The sequence below is a fragment of the Tympanuchus pallidicinctus genome, unplaced genomic scaffold (assembly GCF_026119805.1).
Source record: "Tympanuchus pallidicinctus isolate F22 unplaced genomic scaffold, pur_lepc_1.0 scaffold16, whole genome shotgun sequence".
In the NCBI taxonomy this organism is placed as follows: domain Eukaryota; kingdom Metazoa; phylum Chordata; class Aves; order Galliformes; family Phasianidae; genus Tympanuchus; species Tympanuchus pallidicinctus.
Window position 1 is genome coordinate 18,064,143 of NW_026294679.1, and position 23,775 is coordinate 18,087,917.

The 23,775-nt window shown below is 47.7% G+C and overlaps 1 long non-coding RNA gene across 1 annotated transcript in view; it reads right to left on the minus strand.

Annotated features, from left to right (window-relative positions):
- Positions 1 to 18,315: 18,315 nt before the first annotated feature.
- Positions 18,316 to 23,775, minus strand: part of LOC128078179 (uncharacterized) — a 314,575-nt gene continuing 309,115 nt past the window's right edge. The window contains exon 11 of the long non-coding RNA XR_008205356.1: positions 18,316 to 23,124. This is a non-coding gene — a long non-coding RNA (uncharacterized LOC128078179). The remainder of the gene's footprint in view (positions 23,125 to 23,775) is intronic.

Genomic DNA, 23,775 nt, shown 5'->3' on the forward strand with positions numbered 1-23,775 from the left:
GGGATGTTCGGTTTCCTTTCTGCCAGTCTGGCATACAGAAAAACTTGTGGGTTGCATGTAAGGTACCATTTTGCAGCCAGGTCCATTCTTCTCTTTCATTTACTCTTTGTCATTTGTTTTTCTCCTCTTTGAAACATGTTAATTGCCTAATTAGTCTGCAGCATCAGCAGCATGTGACGTAGCCATCTCTTTCACATGTACACAACCCTTCCTCTCCAAATACGAAATAGCAGCAAGTGTCTCCACTGAGCCAACATGGCAATAGGCAGGGCACAGCGGTCAGAAAAACCAGCAGTGCCCAGTCCCATCTGAACTGATTTCATAATCAGTTGGGCATCCTACTGGCTCACAGATGGGCTGGGCAGTGTGGATACAGAGCTACACTCTAGAAGGAGGCAGTGAGGTGCCGGTGGAGGAGCCCCATGCCAGCAATGGGGCAGCATCAGTGGGATGTGGCCCCACTGGTGCAGGGCTGGGTGCTGCAGATGGCAATGTTTGCTGCTGCTGCACAGAGGCAACCTTGGAAATTTCCTGGAACTCCAGGTCTAGAGCCAACCCCTGCTCAGGGGAAGGAGGATGCTGCGTCTCAGTCCATAAAGTCCCCAGAATGGGAGGAAGGGGCGAGAGACACACAAAGTCAGTAGTAAAAAGAAATGAAAGTCGGCAGCTTGCCACAGCCGAGTGCAGACTCTGCAGAGCTGTCTCTTTTATTGGTGCCCAGACTGAAGGGAGGTTTATGCTCTCAAACATGCCAAATTGGAAATGAAGTGCCGACCAGAGCCCTCCAATGCCGCCTGGAAAGCCACCCTGAAATCTGCTGCTTCCCCTCACCCTTCTCTCCTCTATCCTTCTTCCTCCTTTCCACTCCTCCATCTCTGCCCCCTTATCTCTCATCTTCTTCTCCACTCCATGGACTTGTCACCTGGTGCTATTTTCCCCTGTGGCTCCTGCCACCTCCCCGTGCTAGGAAGTCCTTTGGGTGCTGGGAATGGCCCAGCTTAGAACTGTGGAATCACTGAATCATTAAGTTTGGGAAAGATCATTAAGACCATCCAGTCCTCCCATCAACCTATTACCACCGTGACTTTGGTCAAGGGCAGTCAGTCTCAGAGGCAGAAGGTATCTGGCTATCTCTTCCTACCTCTTACTGCTGAGCTGAGGGCAGTAATTTGCATTACAGTGACAATGTGCTGTCCTTAGATTTGTGCCGTCCTTAGATTTGTGCCATCCTGCTGGAGGGCAAAGCATGGAAGCTGTAAGAAGCAGAGCAAACAGCAGACACAATGGTGATGGCACAGGAAGAGACCCATCACACAGGGACTCGGCTCATAACCTGGCATGCTGCTAGTCAAGAACTGAAGTGCTGTGTATGCCATGGGAATACTTTGCCTATTAACACTATCCCAAGTAAAGGCTTGGGACTGGCCTTTAGGATGAAGCACCCAAATTGAATCTGATAAAAGGAAGTTCCTTCCTGACAAAATGTTATCGAAATGATGTCAGCTGGGTACTGATGCCTCAGCAAGATCCCCACGCAGGGCACTGAGTGCCTTGTAGGGTCCGTTCAGACCTGCTGACGTGCCAAGCTCATGCTGGGACTCCCAGTACATTTGTAAAAGAGCATGAGAGGCTGAAGGTGAGACATCAGTCACTAGCTCCTCTGGGGACCTGGGCTCTCTGCTGCTCACCAGCTGATATTTTTCCATGTCATTTCATTTATCCAATGCCTCAGTTTGCTGCCTGCAAAAGCCCAAAGGGATTATGACATCTGTTGTCACATTAAAACACAGTTTTGACTATGAGGAGGTCAGGTACCATGGTGGGAGCTGTTCCAATCTGACACACTGGTCTTGTCCTGCCCAGTGCTCTGCAGCCCTGCTGCTTCTGGTAGGAAAGGTCTTGCTGAAGTCAGCCCAGTAGTCGTGGAGAGTCGTACAGCCAGCATGCAGGAAAATTGTTTGCTCTCATTCTTTACTCCAGTTTTGGCTGCTGAAGCAAAAACACATAATAAAGAGGATTTTAATGACAATCTGCCAGCATGTTTAATATTCCAGCTTGAGGAATGATCCAGTGATGTACTGGAGCCAAGGGAAAGGATGTGGTTACTTCCATTGGGCACCAAATTGATGCAAAAATAGTCAAACCTCACAGAGAACCAGGCTGGCAGCTTCCAGCTGATCTGCACAAAGAGCTGAATGCTGAGCTTTGGTTTGGGGCTCACTCTGCTGCAGTCAGTGTGTCATACAGCTCCATGCCTAACGGAGCACCTGGGAGCTCTAGGCATCTGTAAAGAGGGTTTTTGTCCCATGCAGTGATCAGTGAGTTCCTGTTCTGCTCAGGGGGAGGGATTGTGAGTTTTTCACATACAACTTTGATACTCCTCACTCCCTACAGATTCAGGTCTGGGATGTGTTTATGCTGTACTTGTTCTGTAGCTGATCCTCTCTCTGCCCCTGCTGGATTATTGCCCTGTTTGGTTCTGTTACCCAGCAATCGCAGGCACAACATTATCTGGACAACTCTCACTGTTTCAGAAGCAGAACAGCCTGTGAAGCTCCACTGACATTACCTGCTCTGCCAGGCAGGTGGCTGCAGAGAAAAAGGCTTACTGATACACTGCATGTCAGAAGGAATGTCTTGAGAGCAATGAAGGTGGGAGACCTGTGAACATGAGGACCAGTGTCCTCTTCAGCCCCAGCTGGCAGTAGAGTCCAGTCTGCTCTTGGTTGCATCAACACTGAACCTGCCTGGGGCAGAGCTGGGTTTCAGGGTGACTGGAGATGGATCAGGGCACATGTGGGGTCTCCACTGCTCCCAGAGGACAGCTCATGCTGAAGGTGCACATGGCTTGGCTCCCGATGGGACAGGTCATACCACTGAACATTTCAGGCATGATGCTGCCATCCCCAGCCACAGCTGAGCTTGCAATACAGGGAAGCTTTACGAGACCCAGGAGAGATACTGGGGGCTGACCCTCTGTGTCATTGGAAGGGGGACTCTGAGCAAGAGGACAAAGTATTATAAGATATATTTAATAGAACAAAACCACACACACACAAAAAAAAAGAAAAGAAAAGAAAAAAAGGCCAATGCACGAGAAGGTAATGTGTTCATTTGAATAATGGGCAAAATCAAATTAATTCTACATTAAATAGTTCTGAATAAAGGGTTTAAGTCAGCAGTTTCAAACTTGTTTTCCTTAATTACTTTCCGTGTTTAATGTCATTAAGAAGATTAAAAATTCATTAACAAGAGTAGTAAAGTGGCAAATCAGTAAAGCTATCACTCCAGGTTAAAAACTACGCTGAGGTTGACACTTTGTACACTTCCACAGGCGCTGTGTGGAACGCAGCTGAGGACAGCTGGGGGGGACACACCAGCATCCTAAGGGGGTGCCTGGGGTCCAGCCTGGACGTGGCAGCCACCAGCAGCATGGGCTCGGTGCAGCGCTCTGAGAAGGGCAGAGCAGACCACAGCAAGCACAGCAGTATAACCATCAAATATGGCAAGCATCAGGAACAGACTGAAGCATGGAGAATGGCAGGTATTATAAAGCACTAAGGCGTGTTAAGGCAGTCCAATTGCTTGATTGGCCTCGTGTCCTGAGCCCTCTCTGTTCGAAGACTCGGAGGGCACTGAGCACCAGGGAAGCACTGAGTTGTGCTGGGCGGGCCCCTGCGGAAGAGGCAGGGTGGGAAAGAGATCTGGGGCTTCTTTCTCCTTTCGCTTTAACACATCCTCTAGTCCTATCGCTGTTACATGGGAGAAGAGGCAGCTGACCCCTATCTCTTCCTACCACATCTACTACCTCCTTTCAGGATGTTGTAGAGGGCAAAAAGGCTCCCCCGAGCATTCTCTTCTCTTGACTGAACACTCCCAGTTCTGTCAGCCTCTGGGAGCCTGCCCTGTGCTGCTCTCACAAACAGCCCGGAAGTCCCTGATGCCATACATCCCACCGCAGGTAGGTCCATGATGAAAAGTCACCTCCACTCAAACTTGGTTAACTTGGTGGGCAGAGCAGGTGGAAGGAAGCCATTAGAGATGTCAGCGATGTGCTCCATGTCACCCAGCAGGACTGTGAGAGGGACAGAAAGTGAGCCTTGCTGTCTCCAGCCCAGTGCGAGTCAGCACTGGGTGTCATCCTGCAGCAGCACTGCAAGACTGCCAATGCTGGCCTTGCAAAACCAGCCTCCAGGAGTCATGACATCAGCTGTTTTACAGTCATCTCTTTGTATCTGCTTTATTTTCTGTTTCTTGAGCTCTCAAACAGACTTTAAGTACCTTTATCTTAACAGAGCTCCATCCCCATAGCAGGAGCACAGGGCGATGCTCCCTTTGCCCACAGCCCCACGGTTGGGTCTTGATGGCTCCCACCAGGATGCATGAAACAGGCTCAGGAGAATGACTGATGAGTACTGATCAGTGCTATGGGAAAATCTGGAAATAATTAAACCAATATCAATCCCATTGCTAACCCTCAGCCAAGAGACTGAATGTTCCAGCTGGAGAAGGGAAGTGTTTGTGGTTGAACTGGAAATCTTGGTCATCTCCAATGCCAACCCACCTCCCCATTCCTCCAGCTGAGAGATCCCATGTGCTCCTACCCACACAGATGGTTTTCATTCACGGTGCAGCCTGGTGGTTCCCTCAAGGAAGGACTTTGCCTAGTGAGCCCCAGACCTGCCCACTCGTGGCTGTGAGGAGGCCAAGACAAACCACTGTGGGTGAGTGTCCTCTTGGCAGTCCTCTGTTTGGGATTGCTCTCCCTTACTTGGCCAGGTAGAGGCATTCCTGCTCATGAAAATGCTCTTCTGACCAAGAAAAGCACTGTGCTCCACGACTCTGGAAATCAGCTGAAATCTCACCTGCAGCAAATAGTAACACAGAACAGGCAAGGAGGAGAAGAAGGCCATGTTTGGATGGACACAGCTTTTAAAGAAGAAAGCATGCTTATTCTGCATATTTTTCTAAGAGATTGTGATCAGCCAGAGCATGAAGAAGGGACTGCGGGCTGTGCAGTGGCTGGATTTCCCCCTCCTTTGTTTTGCTTAGCAGAAAATACAGGTGTTTGTTTTCTTTCTGCTCGGTTTTGGAATGGAAATGAATGCCAAATATTCTTCGGACCAGAAAGTCAGATCCCTGCTCCGATGAGCAGCATGATAGAAAGACACATTTCCCTCTATTTTTCTCTGGCTTTGCTGAGGGGCTCCCATCTGCGGGGCCATGTTCATCCCTCCCAGGCTTTGTGGGATCAAGCAGAAGTCTCCTCACTGCCCATTCTCACCACATCCCTTTGTTCCCAGGAAGCTACAGCAACTCTGTTTTGGAAGCAGGTGGGAGGAGGGAAAACTTTTTTTTTTTCCCCCTCCCCTTTTATTCTTTTGCAAGCTTTAATTATTGAAGGACTGAATTTGAGCTGTTCCTGTCTTCTTCCTTCCCATCATTTCTCAGACAGTGTTTCTAACAAAGGCCTGTGGATTGGGTTTGAGGATTTTTTTTCGTTTTTCTTTTCCCCTCCAGAGATCTAAGGGATGTAATGAGACACCAGCACCCTCTCCTCCCTGCAGCCTCCAGCCCAAGCCCTCCGCCTTGCCAGCCCTTCCCGGCTGTCCTGCTCCTGGGGGAGGGAAGAAAACCGACCTGGACAGTCCTCCTGGGAGGTGAGCACGATAGAGTTACAAAGGGGAGCAGCTTGCACACTGCCTCCACTTTGATGAGGCAACATTTAATTATATCTATCTCCCCCAAGCCTTCTTCCAGTGAAAAAGATCTCCTATTGTCTAGGCTAATTTGTCCTTTTTGCTTAATTCCCTAACTTGTGTGCTAAACCCTAAGCTCACATTACTCCAGCACCCATCTCTCCCACTCCACTACCAGAGCCATACAATGCAATGGAAAGAATATGTGTGTTCTTCTTATACTTCTTGTGCCACAGGGCAATAACGTGATCTGAAGCTCTTCAGTCACAAAAGAAATTGGGGCATGTCAATTAGCCATGGCCATAGAATCATAGAATCACAGAATCATTAAGGTTGGGAAAGACCACTAAGGTCACCAAGCCCATCAACTCACCAACACCATACTCACTAATCACATCCCTCAGTGCCACATCTCCAGGTTTCCTGAACACCTCCAGGGACAGTGACTCCACCACGTCCTTGGTCAGCAAGGTGTCTAAAAACCTCCAGTGATTTGTATTCCACAGCCCCAGGACTACTGGAGCTGGCAACAAGGAGCAGTGCCATACATCCTCACCATGCCAAGTGTAGTCACATTGCTTGTATCAGCTGGGGAGGATGGAGGAGAGCAGGACCCAGCCACCCAGACACCTCTCCAAGCTGTCTGACTGAGGCTCTGTACCAGGGGGACAAAGGCCAAGAGCCTTCCTTATAGGAAGCCAAGGACCTGCACTTTTGCCCCTGATTTTGCTCCAGGAGAAGGAAGGCATCATCTTTAAAAGGCATAGAGCAAGGGGCTGGCATACACAAAGGATGGGCTGGAGAAAGAGAGCAAAGAGGGGAAGGAGAGCAGAGCAGTTGCCAGGTTGACTTGAGCCAAAATCTTTCATGGGGGGGCAAGGGGCAGGGAACATGGAGGATCAACATTGTCTTCTCCAAAGAGGAGAAGAAAAGAGTGAGAGAATGCAGGAGGAAGACAAAGGGAAATAGGACTTGTTGGGGAAAAGAGGGGGACGCTCAGGGATTGAAGCAGGCTGGGGTCCAACTTAATCAGAAGCGAACCAAAACAAAACCCAAACAAAAAGTGACTCAAGTTGGCTGTGGGCACCCCCTCCCCCTCGCCGCCATCCCCAGAAGGCAGCAGAGCTGCGGCTTCAAACAGCCGCCTCACAATAAATTCATGGCAGCCAGGGCCGGGAAACAGGCTGCTGCAATTTAAAGGAAGCGTGGATTTGCATATTGAATTAAAATTAAGAGCTAATTATGCAAATAAATTATGACATTTGGCAGGAGAATTTGCTTCAAGATCATTTATTACGTTCTTTTTATAACAGTGCGAGCGTTTAACGGTCAAAGACAATATTTTAAAGGAAAATTAACGCAAGATTATTAACCTAAAAACAATTCCACATTAATGAGATGTATTTCTCTTCAACTTCTCACACCTGGCTGCCTATTGATGCCCAGCCAGGACTGTCTCTCAATAATTGGCATTTTTTTTGCAGGCAAATATTGAATGAGGTGGTGAACGTTGCTTTGGACAAACTCGCTCAGAAAAATTCCTTCAGGGTTTTAGCTTGCTGGTCTGTAAAGGGAAGTTGTGAAGGTCAAACATGTTTCACGTCGTTCTGTGTGCTCGGACTGACCGGATCTGGATGCACTTGGGAGGGGACACAGCACTGGCTACCCTATCTGCATGAGAATAAAAGCTCTCCTGTGAAAATGTGCATGACTGCTTTTTGGAAGAGATGTAAAATGGAGGTCTTAGCCATTTGTTGTCACTGAAGATCCCATGGCCTTTTTTAGAAGATCAGAGCCATTCTGGTGTCCTGGTTCCCTCCAGCCCCGCTAACTGCTGCTCACCTGATGCTGCTCACCTTCATTTGGGGCCACTTTCTGCCCTGCGTGTCCCAGGGCTGTGCAGTCCCATCAGTGGCCAGGGCCCTCCCACAAGAAGGAAGTCTTCAAGAAAATTTCACGTTGAATTTTGGATCAGGAAGGTTTGCTGGGACTCAGAGGGATGCAAATGGCTCTAAGACTCCAAAGATGCCCATTCCTGGCCATTGAGAAGAGTACCCAGTCCAGGATCATCCCACACAGCTGCAGTGGTTGACTGTTAGCTGGGAGTACAGGATGTGTGGTTGACTGTTAGCTGGGAGTACAGTGTGTCTACAGGTTGAGCTCTTGTCCAAATAGGAAAGAGACCCTTCCTGATGTAGGAGTATCTGAAAAAGGAGTTTGGCAAACAAAATTGGAGGTGTCTGCTCTTCTCTCGTTTTGCCTCTCTCCATGCTGCAGCCAGAAGGGATGCTGGGGAGCAGGAATGCTACTTTTTCAGGCAAGTTTCAGGAGATCCCAGCTTGGGTGTTACAAGGGAGCTGCAGACAGGAATGACTGAAGGAGAACAAAAGTCATACTCAAATGGCTTAAGTAGCAAGAAAGAATTTTCCTTCAAGACAATATTCTGAAGCTTTGCCAAGAAAGATGGATAATGTCCTTCAATCATCTTCACTCCTCCTGCTTTGCCTCTAGCCCTGGCTATTCTCCACTGCGGTCTGCACATCCTTAGAGCAGCATGGGAGGTAAGGACCCATATCTGATTTGGTACTGGGTTTTCCTTTAGTTCCATTTCTTTATCTTTGCATCTTAAATGTGCCCTCACAGCACCATCTGCCTTTGTTAGGAGTTTCCTGAACTCCACACCGTGCCAAAGCTGGAAGGGACTTCTCCCAGAGCTCAGTGGGCATTTTGCTTCTGAGGCGTCTGGAAGAACCTGTCGTGGTTCTTCCATCTCCTCTCCCAGGGGATTTTCCCCCTCTCTGGTTCAAGGTGGAGAGGACATTCCCTGCTAAACCAGTCCTGGCACACACCTCACAGTGGTGTGCAGAGCCAACCACAGGTAACAAATTGTGTTGCGATAAATGAAGGGTTTGGAGCCAGACAAAATGTGTGACATTCGAAGTTCTCAGCTCTCCTCTCTCAGAAAGGCAATCTGTGACTTCTGGGCCCTCCTTAATGACCCAGAGCCGGATGGAAAATAATATTAATAATAATAAAAGAAACAAAGAAGGGGCTGGCGCATTTTTTAAATAAAGAAATTTCCCTCATCTTGCGGTTAATTTAAAAGGTTTATTTCTTGAAATGAATCCTCTTCATCAAATCTCCGATCCTTGAAAATCAGTGCAACCTGCCTCTGTGGATAATGAATTGATTTGTAATGTAAATTATATAAAACACCCTCCCCGCCAGCATTTGTGTGTGAGTGTGTTTAATCTAAAGCGTTTAAGTCTGAAAATGAGCTTCTCCATCAAAAGTCTCGATTCCATTTACATTTCTTGCATACGAGTCAATTTGTGCCTGACCCAGTCTATAAATCACTGCCAAGGAGTGCTGTGTCTGTACCTCTCCTCTTCCCCCACCCCCTCCCCTCATCCTTCCATCCTTGCACATGCTATCTTCAAAACAGCATCTTCAGATGCCGCCTGTAAACAGCCCCCATTCTCCGTCCAAACGCTGGCTAGAGGATGAGAGACCCTGGCCCCAAGAGGTGTGCAGGATGGGCAGCAGCAGCCCAGCTGAGAAGTACTGCTTTGCTGCCAGCTGCTCAGGAAGACTCTCCCAAGGGAGGCTGCTCTTTCTCTCGGTGGCTCCTTTCCAACACGTGGTTGCTTGCCTCCAAAGGAGTCCATGGCTGATTACAGGCATTGTCCATGGCATGTTACAGGTTACGACCAGCTCTTCTATAAGTGTACGTTAACATGGCCTTGGAAAATCCACCGAATGGGAATTATTTATACCACCAGAGTCTTTGTCTCAGTCTTTGTCTTCCCAAGTTTCCCATCATGCCAACATTTATCCTTCACCCCATCCTGTTGGAATACCTCTTTAGCTTTCCTTCTGCGTACTGAAATCAGTGCACCCCCCTTGTTTGTTGGATCTCTGTATGATAAGTTCTCAAGACCCTCTGGGAGAGCAAGGAACTTGCAAATGGTAATATCTTCACCTAGAGGGTCTGGTGATGTCTGCGTGAGAGTAGTAAGGTTGCCATATTAGTGATGTACCTGAGGACCAGCAGGCCAGGAGGTCACTGCTTCAGGTCTCTTCTGTGAAGCATAGGCAGTTCTGAGCCTGTGAAATGCATCTTTCACAGAGCTGTGTTTCATGGCTAACACAGAATGCAAATGGGATCAAAAGTCCATCATTGACTTTGGTGAGGAATTTTTCTGACACACTTATTTTTCTGCTCTATTTTTTTCCTTCAGAAAGAACATAATTGAAACTGATTTCTAATGTTGGGGGGGAGGAGGGAAATGGAATCAAGTTTGGGAATGTTTCCTGTGTCCAAATATGAAAAAATCCAATATATTGGTGTGAAAGCTTATTGCTCCAGTTGAGGTATACAGGTGCAGTAAAAAGAAAACTGAAATCTGAAATAACAATTAGGAAATTGCTCAAAACAAGTTAAGTTAGATTAACTGATATTTCCTGGGTTTGTTTTAATTTGAAGGGTTGGTGTTGGCTGGCTGGCTGGCTGGCTGGCTGGCTTGAGTTATAATGGTGAGCTTGTAAAATTGTTCAAGACTTGTGATAGAAAATATTTTTGGATTCTAAAAATTTGTTCAAAGCAAGAAAACAATTTCTCACCCACATTCCACTAATTCTTTCACAAGCACCAATTTTTTTTCAGCAGACAGATTAAGAAAATCCAGGACAGGGCTGGAATCACATTTTTGCTGATAGAAAATACATGTTGGAGCAGTGCAGGATACTCCCTGGGTTTGGTAGTCTGGAGCAGGGACTGTTGCAGATTTACTCAGATGAACATGGGGTGGTTTTGCTTCTGAGCAGACTGGTTTCACCCTTTGGCCTTCCCCAGTGTGACCAAGACATGTCACTCCAGTCAGAAATTAACAGTTAGATCAGCCAAAGAACAAGAGCAGGACAAATGCTAAAACAGCCCTTGGATGCACATTCTCATTTCCCCAAACCTGCATGAAGACTTACAAAACCAACTCAACCAGTTCTTGAATTCTCTTGGTCTCTTGCTCTCCACAGCACAAAGATGCCTGGAAGCACTGAAATCAGAACACAGAACACATCCAGATCTCCAAAAGAGCATGAGATGAAGAACAGGACCAGCAGCCACATGCCCTACCTGCAGCCACTTGGTGTTCCCTCTCTGCAAACTTTGACCTTCCCAAATTCTGCTCTCTCTGAGCCATCCCAGCACAGGGGAACTCAATCCTTTGCCACTGGCTACTTCAAAATGGGAAACTGCAATATCAGACAAGTGATGTGAGAACTCAGCTTGAGCTGGAAAGTCAATCTGGGTTGATGATCTTCTGAAAAGTCTCAGTTCACTGACCTATTGCTGGTAAGGTGTTTCCTCTCTGTGCCTTGGTTATTTACCTTTGAAAAAGAGGTTAAAGCTTGTTTTCTCCTAGATTTTCATAGTGTAGATTTAAGGTTTTTAGGGCATGGTCTGTATGTTACTGTATAAGCATATAGCTCCAAGCACAACAGGGATTCTGGCCTGGGAGAGGCCCTTACAAACTGCTGTAATACAAATAGGAGGAAGAGTTTTTCCTCGAGATTACCCCAGGGGGATTGAGGTCAGACCTTCAGTGAAGGAAGACACAAGCCTATTACCAGTTTCTGTGGGGACTAATACAGTTTGCACTTCGTTAGAGGAATTTAAAGTGATTCTTACACATTAATTACTCCTTGCAGCATCCCAGCTGGATAAATATTATTACCTTCGTTTTACAGAAAGGGTAACTAAGATGTAGAGAAGTTCATTTGTTTGACTACAACAGTACAGCACGCCAATGGCAGAAGCCAGGAATAAAACACGAGAGAGGACTGCCAGTCCCACCTCTCTCCAAACCTATGGGTCCCAAATGTTTTTTGCCCAAGCGAAGGGAGAGGCTGCACCCCCGGCTGGGCTGGGTACCGCCGTGAGGGCTCTGCACACCGAGAGCAGTGCATGCGGCACTGCCTGGGAGGCACCGCTCCAAACCCCAGCCTACATCGCCTTGCACAGACAGGAGGAGGAAATGAAAGTGCAATTAGCTGGAAACAAATGAATTCGTGTTGCATATATTTCCCAAGCTGATGGGTTGGTGAATGAACCACTCGTTATTTCATGAAGCAGCATCTTTAAAGGTCTGTAGAACAACTTGGGAAAAACACAGCCTTGCTGTTGTGACATTTTTTGCAATATTTCTGAATGTCCCGGTTTCAGGCATAGGTGCTTCTATATTTACATATTTTTTTTTCTCATGAAAAGGAATTTTTGAAGTCTTGTAGTTGTTTTAACTTCTTGCCTTGGATATTTCAGTTCTTCGTATAACCACATTTTCAGTGTCAGCACATGGCCTAGAAAGAAAATATTTTGTACCTTAAATACCAAACTCTCTTTTGTCCTATTTTCCCACCTTTCCTACACTACAACAATGTTTATAAAAAGTGCTCTTCTCTTCCAAAAGGAATACTTCTCTAAAGCCAAAGGGATTTAAAAACGAAAGCGAGAACACAAAGCAGAACAAAAAATACAGAACAAAAGAGAATAAAACCATGAATTGGTTTTCAGTTTGAATTACAATTTCTTCTTACAATTATTGGGGAAAAAATAATGTATCTTTAAAGAAAAAAATTCTTTTTTTTTTTTACCTACAAGAAAATCTATGCATCCAGAAATTTCCCAACCATTTATAATCTGTCGCATTCCCCCTCTGTGGTGAACAGAGGCAGTCGGTACTTCTCTGCCGCAGCAGAGAGGCTCAGAAGACGAGAGCAGAGTGATGAAGTGTGAGACCAGAAGTGTGAGCTTCAAAGGTGACAAAATGGGTTCTCCAGGTAAGAGCTCTGAGGATATCACAAGAACAATAGTAAGCTCCGCTATATTAAATATTGAACTCGCATCCTGGCAGATGCCATTTTTCAGCCTGTGGTCTGCAGATCCCTGGCAGAACAGGGACTCGCTGTGAGGAGGGTGGGAAAAGCGATTTCAGCAGCGTTCTCCAGCAGTTTGGGAGCTGCCTGCTGGGGTGCTGAGCCTTCGCAGGAGCTTTTCTGGGAGTTCACAAATCAAAGCAAGTTGAAAGGCACCGCAGCAGGATAATGTTCTATTGATTGTTTTGTTTTTGCAGAGGATAGATTTTGTTTAATCTTCCTCTTCCTTACATTGCTCGATGCCATTAGTTCTATCTTCACTAATATCAAAGATAAAAAATCGCTAGAGAAGAGACTTTCCAATGCGGTTTGCACAACTTTCTGGCGGGCAATGGCACAGGAAACCAGCAAAGCCCGGACTTTAAAGTTTGAGAGCTTCTTTATTTTATCCAAAACAGACTGAAAACCTAGGAACTAAGAGCCAAGAGCTGGAAAAGGGAGACAGAGAGCCCCTGTTCATTCAGGAGTCCACCGGCTTACCCATTGCAGTACAGTGGGGCAGCACAAGGTGGGTGTTGCAGGGAAACCCTTTGTGAGCAGCATCTTGATCTACGATGGGGGTATGGATGGATGCAGCACCTTGCACCCAGGGCAGCAGGTCCGGGTTGGGGAAGATTCTTCGGGGCACCTGCCCTCCACAGCACCCTGTATGCTCACGTCTGCTTGGCCCCCAGCCACAGTCAGCCCAGAGAAGGCGGGAGGGAAGTCGAGGGAGGGGGGATGGAGGGAAGCGGCTTCCGCTCGGCAAACACAAACTTGTTTCTCCTCCTCCTCCATCTTTCACAAATTCCTGGTGCCCGTCACCCCGCTGGCCGCTCCGAGGGTTTTAATCAAAAGGGAAACCAACATTTGACGTGCGCACAGTGGGGAGAGGAGAGGCGACGAGGAGGGAGGGGGCTGCCGGCCTGAGGCCAGACAATGTCCCCATATGGAGAACAGAAGGATGCCGGGGCGGCCGCATTCAGAGCCGTCCCTCTGCTCCCCCTGCGCCGCATGGCTCCTGCTTGGTGGACGAGCTCTTAACATAACAAGGGGGGTGAGGGGACGGCCAGCCCATGCTCACACCCCCGGATTCCTCCAGCCCATCCCTGGTTTCCCAGCTACTGATCCCAGTAGCCCATGCCCTCTTCCTGTACCGGTTCTCAGCACATCCCCGGCAGCCCTATTGTCTGCCAGCCGCTGCGATGGGAAGCAATGCTCCTGGTCCATGCCTGATAAAAGGCAACAAACAAATGGAAGAAAAAACAATGCATATGTCCATGTGCATATATACACGTATGTATGTACACATACGTATGTCTATGCAATAAATAAAACAAACCAGCCAAGCCCTCCAGGCGATCTGAGCTCTGCCTATTGTTCAGGACGAGGGCTTTCCTCCCTCCCCTCCCATCTCCTAATGAAATCCCCCAAGCTCTCCTCCTTTCTCCCCCGCCCCTAAAGGGCACTCACATGGGCGTGCTCTCAGGGACTTTGTCTCCTACAGCTGGAGCAGCATAGGCTGTCAAGATGGGAAAACCTTTGATCTGCCAAGGCTGTAGGTGACAGAGGCTTCTTTAGACCTAAACCTCTCCAGAGCCTCTTCGAAGCCCTTCTCACTCCTCCATGTGCTGCCATTTGATCTGGAGCATCCCCCAGACCTACTCCTGCCTCCCCCTCCTCCCTTATCCTGCAATTGTACATTCTTGCACCTAGCCTGGCCATGTGCCTTCGCTGAGCAGCTCTGAGCTGAGTCCATGTTATTTCTCCAAAAACAGAAGAGCAGACTGGGAAAGAAATTCATGGTAGGTGAAACAGCTCATCCCAGTATGATCCATAGAGCATGCATACAGGAGACAGATGATGGCCATGAATTTTTACAGGGCATCACAGAGAAAGCCCACCTTTGCTTTCTCTAAGCCTTCTACTTACAGAGGGTCTTAAATACGAGGCTTAGCTGAGCATCAGAGGCCACTTTTCATCAGTGATAAACATCAGTTGCTGCACATATTGCTGACAGCATGGCAGGAGAGGGCTCTGCAGTGGTGGTGCATGAGCTGGCACAAGCTCCTTCCCTGATTTTAATTGCAAAGCTGTCCATTAAAATTCTGGTCTCTAAGAAAGGCCCTGAAGTTTTGCTAGTTTCCAAGAACTAATGACTTGTCCTCTGGTTTGATGATCTTGGGGGACATTGCACTTTGCCTCGATTTCCCCAGCAATAGGATGGGAATACTACTGAACCTCTTCATCAAGTTCTTGGAGCTCAGCAAATAAAATATGCCATAAAAGATATTGATTGCTATACTATACTGTACTATACAATACTTAATAGGAAGACTGGAAAAGGCCCCAGCGCACCCTGACCCACCACCAGCCAGCTGGGCTGGTTATGGGCTGCTCAGCTAGGAAGAAAGCAAAATCGCCACAGTTCATGCCAGCTGGATGAACAAAGCACACCGTATGATAAAGCTCGTGGCTGCAGAACGTGGGCCTGCATGGGTCCTGAAGGCCTCCAGCCCTGGGCATCGACTGCCAGTGAGGGGCTCTGTCTGTGCTCTCGGGCTGTGATTGTGCTCATCCTCCATCCTCTGCAGAAAACCCAATTTCTTTGCACAGAGAAGGCGACTTCCCCTCCTCGGTGACTCTGTCTTTTTGCCTTCCACTGCACACAAAAATGCTGACGGATTTCCCTGATCACTAGCCATGCTGGCTAGTGGCTAGAGCAGTTCATTTCAGACCCTGCACAGGTATTTCTTACCATATATTATAGTGAATAATGTATCCCCAGCCATGCAGCACAAGGCTTATAAGGCTATCTCAGTATTCTGGTGACAGCTTTAAACCACTCGACCATTGACCATTCAGGTCTCATGGTTTATAGAGTCACCAGCACACCTTGACAGGGTTATAGCCTACTTATTGGTATAAAGCATGGTTAGGGATACATTATTATAGCACGTTGCTTCTGAAACAGGGCTGTGGGCCATCGGTGGCCTAGAGAGCCCTTGCTGGTGATCTGCGAGGGGCTGTTTGATGTGGACAGCACGATTAACATCTACCTGCTAAATCGCAAGGAGCAATTGCTGGAGTGACCCAAGGGACTGCGCTCACTCTCAGACCCAGCAGGACAGGTGGCTCTGAGAAGAGAGGGGCTCCAAGTTTCCCGTGTGCTATGGAAATGGGCACACAGCTGTGCCCAAGGAACTCCCTTTGACACTGATGGCCCAAAGTGCTGCAGTCCTCAAGCTCTTTTCCTATCCAGCAGGCTGAAAAAGGCTTTGGTGAGAGCTGCCCCTCCTCTGCATGGCTTAGATCCATCTTTCTGGGCGGCTTCAGGCTGGATGCAACCTGTCTTGCTTCTGTGCAAATGCCAATTTGGTTTGGCTCATGTAGATGCTCATTAACGATTACTAGAGTTAAGGCAGTTAATCACTACAGCTGAGGCTGAAATCTGACTTTTCTTCTAATTCCAATTCCCATCTTTGCAAACTTTCCACTTTCCACAGAAAGGTTTCTTCCCGACAGCCTTTTCCAGCCTTGTTCTCTGCAGTGATGATTTTATTGCAAAGTTGCTGAGGATTATCTGAATTACCTTCCAATGCAACATGCACTTGCTGTATTTGTTACTGCAGAGCTGAGACGATTTAACAAACAACCCAGGTTAAAAACATTGACCTAAGGTTCCTTCCTGATCTCATTTGATTTGTTAAATATTGAGCCAAATGTGGAGAAAAATTAGCTTGATACTTTGAAAGTCCTCAGAACTGGAACTCAGCAATAATGCAGCTGTGCTTTAAAATTTCTCTGCCTGCATTCCCTCTTTAAGTGCTATTAAAGGAAATATTTGCTAAGGATATTTCAGTTATAGGGCTAGTTAAATGGATCCATTACGGAATTACTACATGCCAATGTTCAGGATGCCTGTGAAACAAATGGACTCATTTTCTCAAATGTTATGTTTAAGTCTCGGAGAGCTCTCGACCACAGCCCTGTTTGACATGTGCCTCCTCACTGCCTTCTCTTGGTTTCCTCCACAACCTTGGTCCCTCGAAGATTTATGCATGCGATTAGCTTTAAGTGTGTAAGCAGCCCTCCGAGCTTGGCAGGATGGCTGCAGGCAGTGGGGTGAGCACACCCTGAGGGGCTGTGATTGGTCTCCGCACCTCCCTGGGTGCCACCACCAGATGTGCACAGTTTGGGCTCCACCAGCCACACAGACCTGAGTGGGGCAGATATCCTTGTGACGTCATGCCTTCCCGAGCGAGTCAGAGCACACACTCAGAGGTTTTTTTGTGCCAACTTCAATTTTCTTCCACCTTTCTGCAAGCTGCGGGGGGATGACAGGCGATATTTTAAGGCATAAAGTCAGAGTCGCGGAGAAATAATACCAAATGCACATTGAGTCTGCCAGGAGAAGTTAACCTGTCAGCACTCTCCGGAGGGATCTGAATTAGCAAATCAGCTTCACAGAAGAGCAGTGGCTCTGCCCCGCGGCCATGATGTTTCTCACCCAGGACTTGGAGCTTGCAGCCCAACTTTTCACTGGTTGAACCCAGGCTCCTGCAGATTTAGGAGAACAGTGTTCTTGCTTGCCCTTTTGCAGTGAGTTCTGCAAGTGCAAGACTTTGGAGAACTTTCACAAAGGTATCATATAATGCAGCAAGCAGGTGTGAGGCTTTAGGTCTTCCTGCAGTTATTTTACTAAAGGAGGGGAAGGCACAAATGCTGAAAGCAAAGTCAGACAAGCAGATGAGCTTTTGTGGACGTACGTTTGTACTGTCATTTCATAGCCTGTGCAAGATGGTACACGTAGAAGGGGAGAGAGCAGGAACAGGGCAAGTATTGCTGCCAGAACATTTAACAGCACAGTAACCTCTTCAGAAACCTGGCCCTGAGCAGTTTGACATGCATGCATGGCACTGCAGAGGGTGAGACAGCACCGACATTATGGATGTACCAAAGCTTATTTCTGGCAACACGGTTGCTTTGCATTGATCTTCTCAGCTCAGGTTTGCTCTTCCTGTACAACAAACATCCACAATCACACCTCTCCCTCTCTTGCCACAAACCTCTTCTACCACATCCTGGTCTCCTTCCTTGGGGCTGACCAGGAGCACAAGAACCAGCCCACCTCCATGAACGAACAGACAGATCAGAGCACAGATGGAGCAACTGCAAGATACACAACTAATTAAATGCACAAGTGTGGGGTATTTATAACTGTAAAATGCTCACAAAATTCAGAGGCACCTAAGACTTACGACAGCATTATCCACTGGTGCTGCAGAATTAATGGATAGCCTCTCCCAATGTGCTAAAGCAGACAACAGAGGGGGTACTCTGTCATCCAGGGGTGAGAGCGGGGAATGAATGCATATACAGTACTCCCCTCTAATGCTAATGGACCCTAGCACCGAGATTAGATTTACACCCTCCCTCCAAACGTACAGCAGGGGAAGGCAGCTCCCCCGGGCGGCCTTCTGAGCACTTCTGAGCGATGCTGTGCTCTGCTCTCCCCACCTCATCCCCTCATCCTCTACCACTGCCCCACTACCATGTGGGCACCACAGTGCTTCCCCTGGCCCTGTGAGGCCCAGGATGGGGCTCGGCAGGAGCTTGGCACTGCCCCCACACGGTTCTGCTGCAGGCTGGAGTGCAGGCTACCAGGACCTGAGTGACAGCCTGGTCCCCAGGACAGCCCAGTCCCCAGGACGGCCGTGCTTCATCCCACGTGCAGGGTTCGCTCCTGGCAGCACTGCATCTCAGCCATGGGGAGGAGTGACCACAGGCCTGCTACAGCTCTCCCGGCAAATAATTCACACCAACTTGTTTAAAGGAGCAAATGGGTTTAATTATTAGTTACAATCTTGTCAATAATTATCACCCCATCTGTGGGTAATAAATGGCAGCTTCTCACAGACTGCATCATTAGAGTTTAAGGACACCAATGGGGTGCATTAAAATGCTGAGGAAAGCATTGATCTGGTGTAAAAATGCTCTTTACAAATTACAGGCATGGGTCAAGTGAGTCCTCCCTCTCCCACCGCGGCCGGCCTGCCCTCTGTGCCTTCCCCAGCCCACCCCTGGCTGCTGGCAGCACAAAGACCTGCTGCAGGCTGTGGGGATGTGGCCCTGTGTAGTGGGGTTCCATGCAGAGAGGGACACAGAGCACTGAAGGAGGTGTGCAAGGCAATGCCAGCTCCCTCCTGGTCAGCTCTGTGCTTTGTTCCCACCAAGGAGCCGGACAGACTTCCTCACAGCAATGGGCAAGACGTGGAGGAAGATGGAGGCAACGTTTCCTGAAACACAGCCACTTTTGGGATGGAGAAGCATCAGTCATCACACAGCAGGATTTCTTGGAGGAGAAATGATAACTCTTTTCTTTTTTTTTTTTCTTCCCTATTTGAACTGCAGGCTGGAATATAGGCCGGCAGAATGTAATTATCCAGCCTGGAATTTGGCCAAGATGCTGGGGCTAACAGCCCTACTGTTTCAAAATATGCCACAGTACCCTAAATGATCACATCTTGCAGGATTTGATTTTGCATTTCATCCAAAACAATGTTGGGAAGGGAAGGAGGAGAGTAGGATGAGCACCAACTGGTCCCATCTAACCCCATATTTGCTGGAAGTTTAGCCCTGAGTGGCTCCTGACATTCAATTTCATTTTCTGTGAAAAAATTGCAACAAGTCAGAGTTTTATTCCTTTTGTAAATTCTCCGCAAGCGGATTCCAGCCTCCTCAGTGAAAAACACATCTACTTTCAGAAGGCGAAACTACAATGAAGCAAGACATTTCCATTCAAAAGAAAAAACAAAACAAAACAAAAAAGAGAAGGGCATTTCTTTCCTCTACAACAACATCTGAGAGAGACCTTCTATTCCCCCCCCCTTCCCTTTTTCTTTTTTTTTTTAAAGCCTGTTAGGAAAGAGGATTAAGATAGCTAATGGGCGGCTTGTATTGGCAAACAAAACTAACACCCAAGCGATTCTTTGCATGCACGCACAAGTGGCAGGCTCTCCATTAGGAGAGCGGCACTGACCGCGGCAGGCCGGATAGCGTTGAGCCGCGGGGTAAACAAACCTCAGGCTGGGCCCGTGCGTGGCTCTGCCCAGCACCCTGCCCTGGTGCTCCCCAGATAACTCCAAATGATCTCTGTTGTTTCCAATGCTATGCAAATATTGGCAGAAGCACGTACCGCAGATCCGACCACAGCCCAACTTTTGGGAACGCGGCGTCAGATTTGCCGCTGCTCTTTTTACTCCAGTGGATAAAGTTTATTTGCAGAATAAACGGTGCCTTCAGCTGACAGGCTGCTGGCTAGCTCATGCTGAATTTGGCCAGTCATCCGCCACCAGGGGAAAATTTAAATGGAAATGTTAATTTTGAAAAGTCAAAAGGTTTCATTTTATATTTCGGGAAAAGAATAATTGCAATTGATTTTTCATGTTGAAATGGTCTTTGCTGTGTGAAATAACTGCTTTTTTTACAAAAGACAGTGGCCATCGACGTATCTCATTTGGCCTGGACAACTTACAGTGTCCTTCTGCTTTACTGAAATATATCAGAAAATAAAACCCTTCTCAGGTTAACCAGAAAAAGCCAAAACTCTCTGAATTCTCAGTTGGACAAATGGAAGAAAAAGTAATGATTCTCAAAGTCCTAATGAAACAACCCAAGTACTCAGTGGCACCTCCTTGCGCTTGCCACAGTCAGCTCTCATCATGAGCCGTGCTTTAAGCCTCCTCCATGCAAACCTCCTCCACGTAATCTCACACACTTGCAGACAAGAGGGAAGGTTTTCCCTGTGATCAGTCCTAGTGAGCAGCCCTCCACCCCGAGCACATCAGCTCCAGCACTTGCAGCAACAGAGGGATGTTCAGAAGCCATTCTGGGTGCCAGAGCTGTCAGGAGCCCCAGAAGAGAGTGTGGAGCATCCCACCAGCTCTGTATAGGAACCAAAACTGCCTGGCTCCTTCCTGGTTTCCATCACAGCTCTCTTTGCCATCCTGGAAGGAAGGAAGATAAACTGAAATGCAGGAAATATCAAGTTCAGTTTTTAATTTGTAGGCAATTTGTATTTTACTCTTGAATATCAAGGTAATTCCTTTGATTTCCTGAAAAGATAAGCAGATCCTAAAAAGCAGTGTGACTTTCAGAAAGAATACCTGACAGGTAGCCTGCATCAGAAGCAAACGATTCCCACGTTGTAATGCATAATGTCCAGTAAGTTCTGCATGAGAACTGGAGCTGCCCACTGCACAAACACAATTCCACCCATCGAGTGTCCCGCTCATTCATGGTACCTGTTCCTGTTTTATTTTGTTCCTGTTCAGAAAAATACCGAGCTTCTTACTTGACCGATGCGGTGCCACAGGCAGTCTGCAAACACAAATACCCTTGTTTGGAGAAGATACGCCCTGGCTGATTTGAAAAATCCCTAAGCCATGCATTCAAAATGAATCAGATTTGATTCATGACCGATTGAGTAAGGACAGAGAATGGAGGGCCTGGCATGGGTACACAAACGTGGACGATCATATGCTGAGTTCACTGCAGCACATTGTGCGCCTTCTTCTATTTCCCTTTTTGTGAAATTCCCAGCGGGTCACTTTGCTGTGAGGGATGTGCTGCGAGGCAGAGGGCACCAAGTGAACGTGGGAGAAAAATCACAAAGCCACATCCAAGGGATTCCCTGTTGTGGCTGAAGGTGCTGACCCTGGGTTTGTGCGTGCACGTGCACGTGTGTTTACACAGTCCATTCGCACACACACGGGAGCACGCACACACATTGTGAAAACGTATGTGCATATATTCCCATATTCACAATGACCTGTTTATGAGCAAGCTATCAAGAAGGAGTTTTCACTGAAATTATTCAGTGAATGACTTCAGACAATGAATACATTGCAGGAAATGGCGATTGGCTCCAGAGCAATCCACGAGCAGAAAAGGAGGCAAAAGCAGTTGAATAAATGGGTGGCTATGAATTACTCATTTAGCTGCATTATCTTATTGTGGTCCCAATTCAGCAAATGCCTAAACATCCACTTCCCATTAAGGGCATGAATAGTCCCATTGATTCAATAGGGTTATTTTCTCTGCCTTCCATGGGGCAACTCAAATGCTTAAATTTAAGCAAGTGCTTAAAGTGCTTTGCTGAATCAGGAGGTATGTCCACGCTGTATATACCTGTGTTATACAGAAGGTCAGATTAGCTGATCAAAGAGTCCTTTATGCTCTCAAGATCTATAAATCTGTGAATATAACCAGCCTTTGCTGGAATTGCTTCTCCATAACCTTCCTGAGCACCGAAATTCATCCACACCCCAAAAACATTAATAAAACACTCTCTTTTTCATACATATACTCTTTTCATATTATACTAAGTACTCCACTAAATAAACCTCTTAATATTCCAGTATATTTTGCAATGAACATTTTCCTGGTACGCTAGAGCGATTCCTCCTTTTGTGCCATCCAGAACACAATCCCCATGAAATACTGCAGTAAACATTTCTCTGAGTACTACAGCAAACACTACCAGCATTAGCAGATTAACCATTCCACTGAGCGCCATATTAAGCACACGTTTAAATACTGAGAAAAGACGTATAGCCTCCTCCTTCCACTGCGCCTCGTTACCCTCACGAGATCCATATTTCTCGGCATCCCCACCTGCATCCGCGCAGCTCCCGCTCCTCTCTTTCTCCCCTCCTTGTTTTGTTCCTGCTGGGAGTGCTCTTCTGGCTGAGGAGATCTTTCTTGAGGCAACAGGGGCACAAAGGGTGGGCAGATTGGCGCATTGTTCAGCCACAGATTTGATAGCAAATCCACACGGTGTGTGTGGAACTCTGCTTTGAAGTCTGGTGATGGAGAGAGACAGTTTACCTGCAGGTCTCCCTCCCCTGACCAACAGAAGTACGCTGTGCTCTGAAGTAGCAGGTCTTCCCCAGTGCTGTTTGGAGTTATAAAGCATTGTTTGAGTTTTACAGGTGTATTTTAATGTCAGAGAAATTACTGAGCACAAAACCTTCAATGGATTCATCTTCAGCAAGTGTTTAAGAGCCATTGACTCGTCTCTTGTTGCTGACAAACCATCTAGATTCAACCCAGGGTTCTGTTCAGCTTTTCTCCTTTCCCTCCTCTCTCTCTTTCTCTCTCTTTTTTCCTCCTTTTTTTTTTTTTTTTTTTTTTACTAGCAATTTGATGTTTGATCATTTGAGGCAATGAGGCGGAGGGTAATTTACGTTATCAGGGAGGTATGAGGGGTGCTGGGAACCCAGACGCAAGGCCCATTCGCCTGCTAAAGCGCCATCGTAATGTAATGAGACTCCAGTCAAGTGCAGCTAGTAATGGAGAGGAACATTTCCCATTCATCTGCCTACCTGAGACTCCACGAAGACGACAATAACTTTTGCACGGGAGGAGCAGGGGGGGACACAGTGAAGGGGGGCCGGTGTCCCCGCAGCACAGCTCGCTCTGGCTGGCAGAGAACCACCATGGCCTCACTCTGGGGAGCAGAACAACACAGCTGTGAGCTGCGGAACAGCTTGTTGGGTGGCTCAGCCTCCCCATCTCGGACATCCAGCCCACACCTGGCTTGGTCCCATAGTCCCTTATCCCCCTCTCCCAGCTATGGAGACACTATTGCCTCTGTAGCACCTCTGTGATGGAGCCTTGGAAGCAGCACCGATAACTACATGCCCACCACCAGCACCAACAGCAATGCATGCACTCAAGTTCTCGCTGCTCTGCACGTTTTATTTGCAGGCTGAGGGTAATTATAGCTGGAGGGAACCTCCTGGATGCAGGCAGACCTCCTGGTACTGACAGCCAGTGCATGGCAAGGGGTGGGTGGCAGGGGAGAGATGCAGGGGCGGGAGAGATTTGTTTCCTCTCTGTCCCAAGCTGGTTGCTTGTTTCCCAGAACTCAGCCTGAGAAAGGGAGCAGAGAGCCGTCTGCTCCCCCTCACCAAATTCCTGCTGCACGGACCCTTCCAATTATACCCAGGTCTGAAAGGCTGCTGTCAGGATGAAAGGCACGGAGCAGTAATGAACTGACGATTAATTTGCAGTTGGCTCACCCAGCGCGCGATCCTCGCTCAGGCTCGCTGCGTGCGGGTGCTAAATATGACGATGTCAGCAGTTGTCAGCCAGAGCC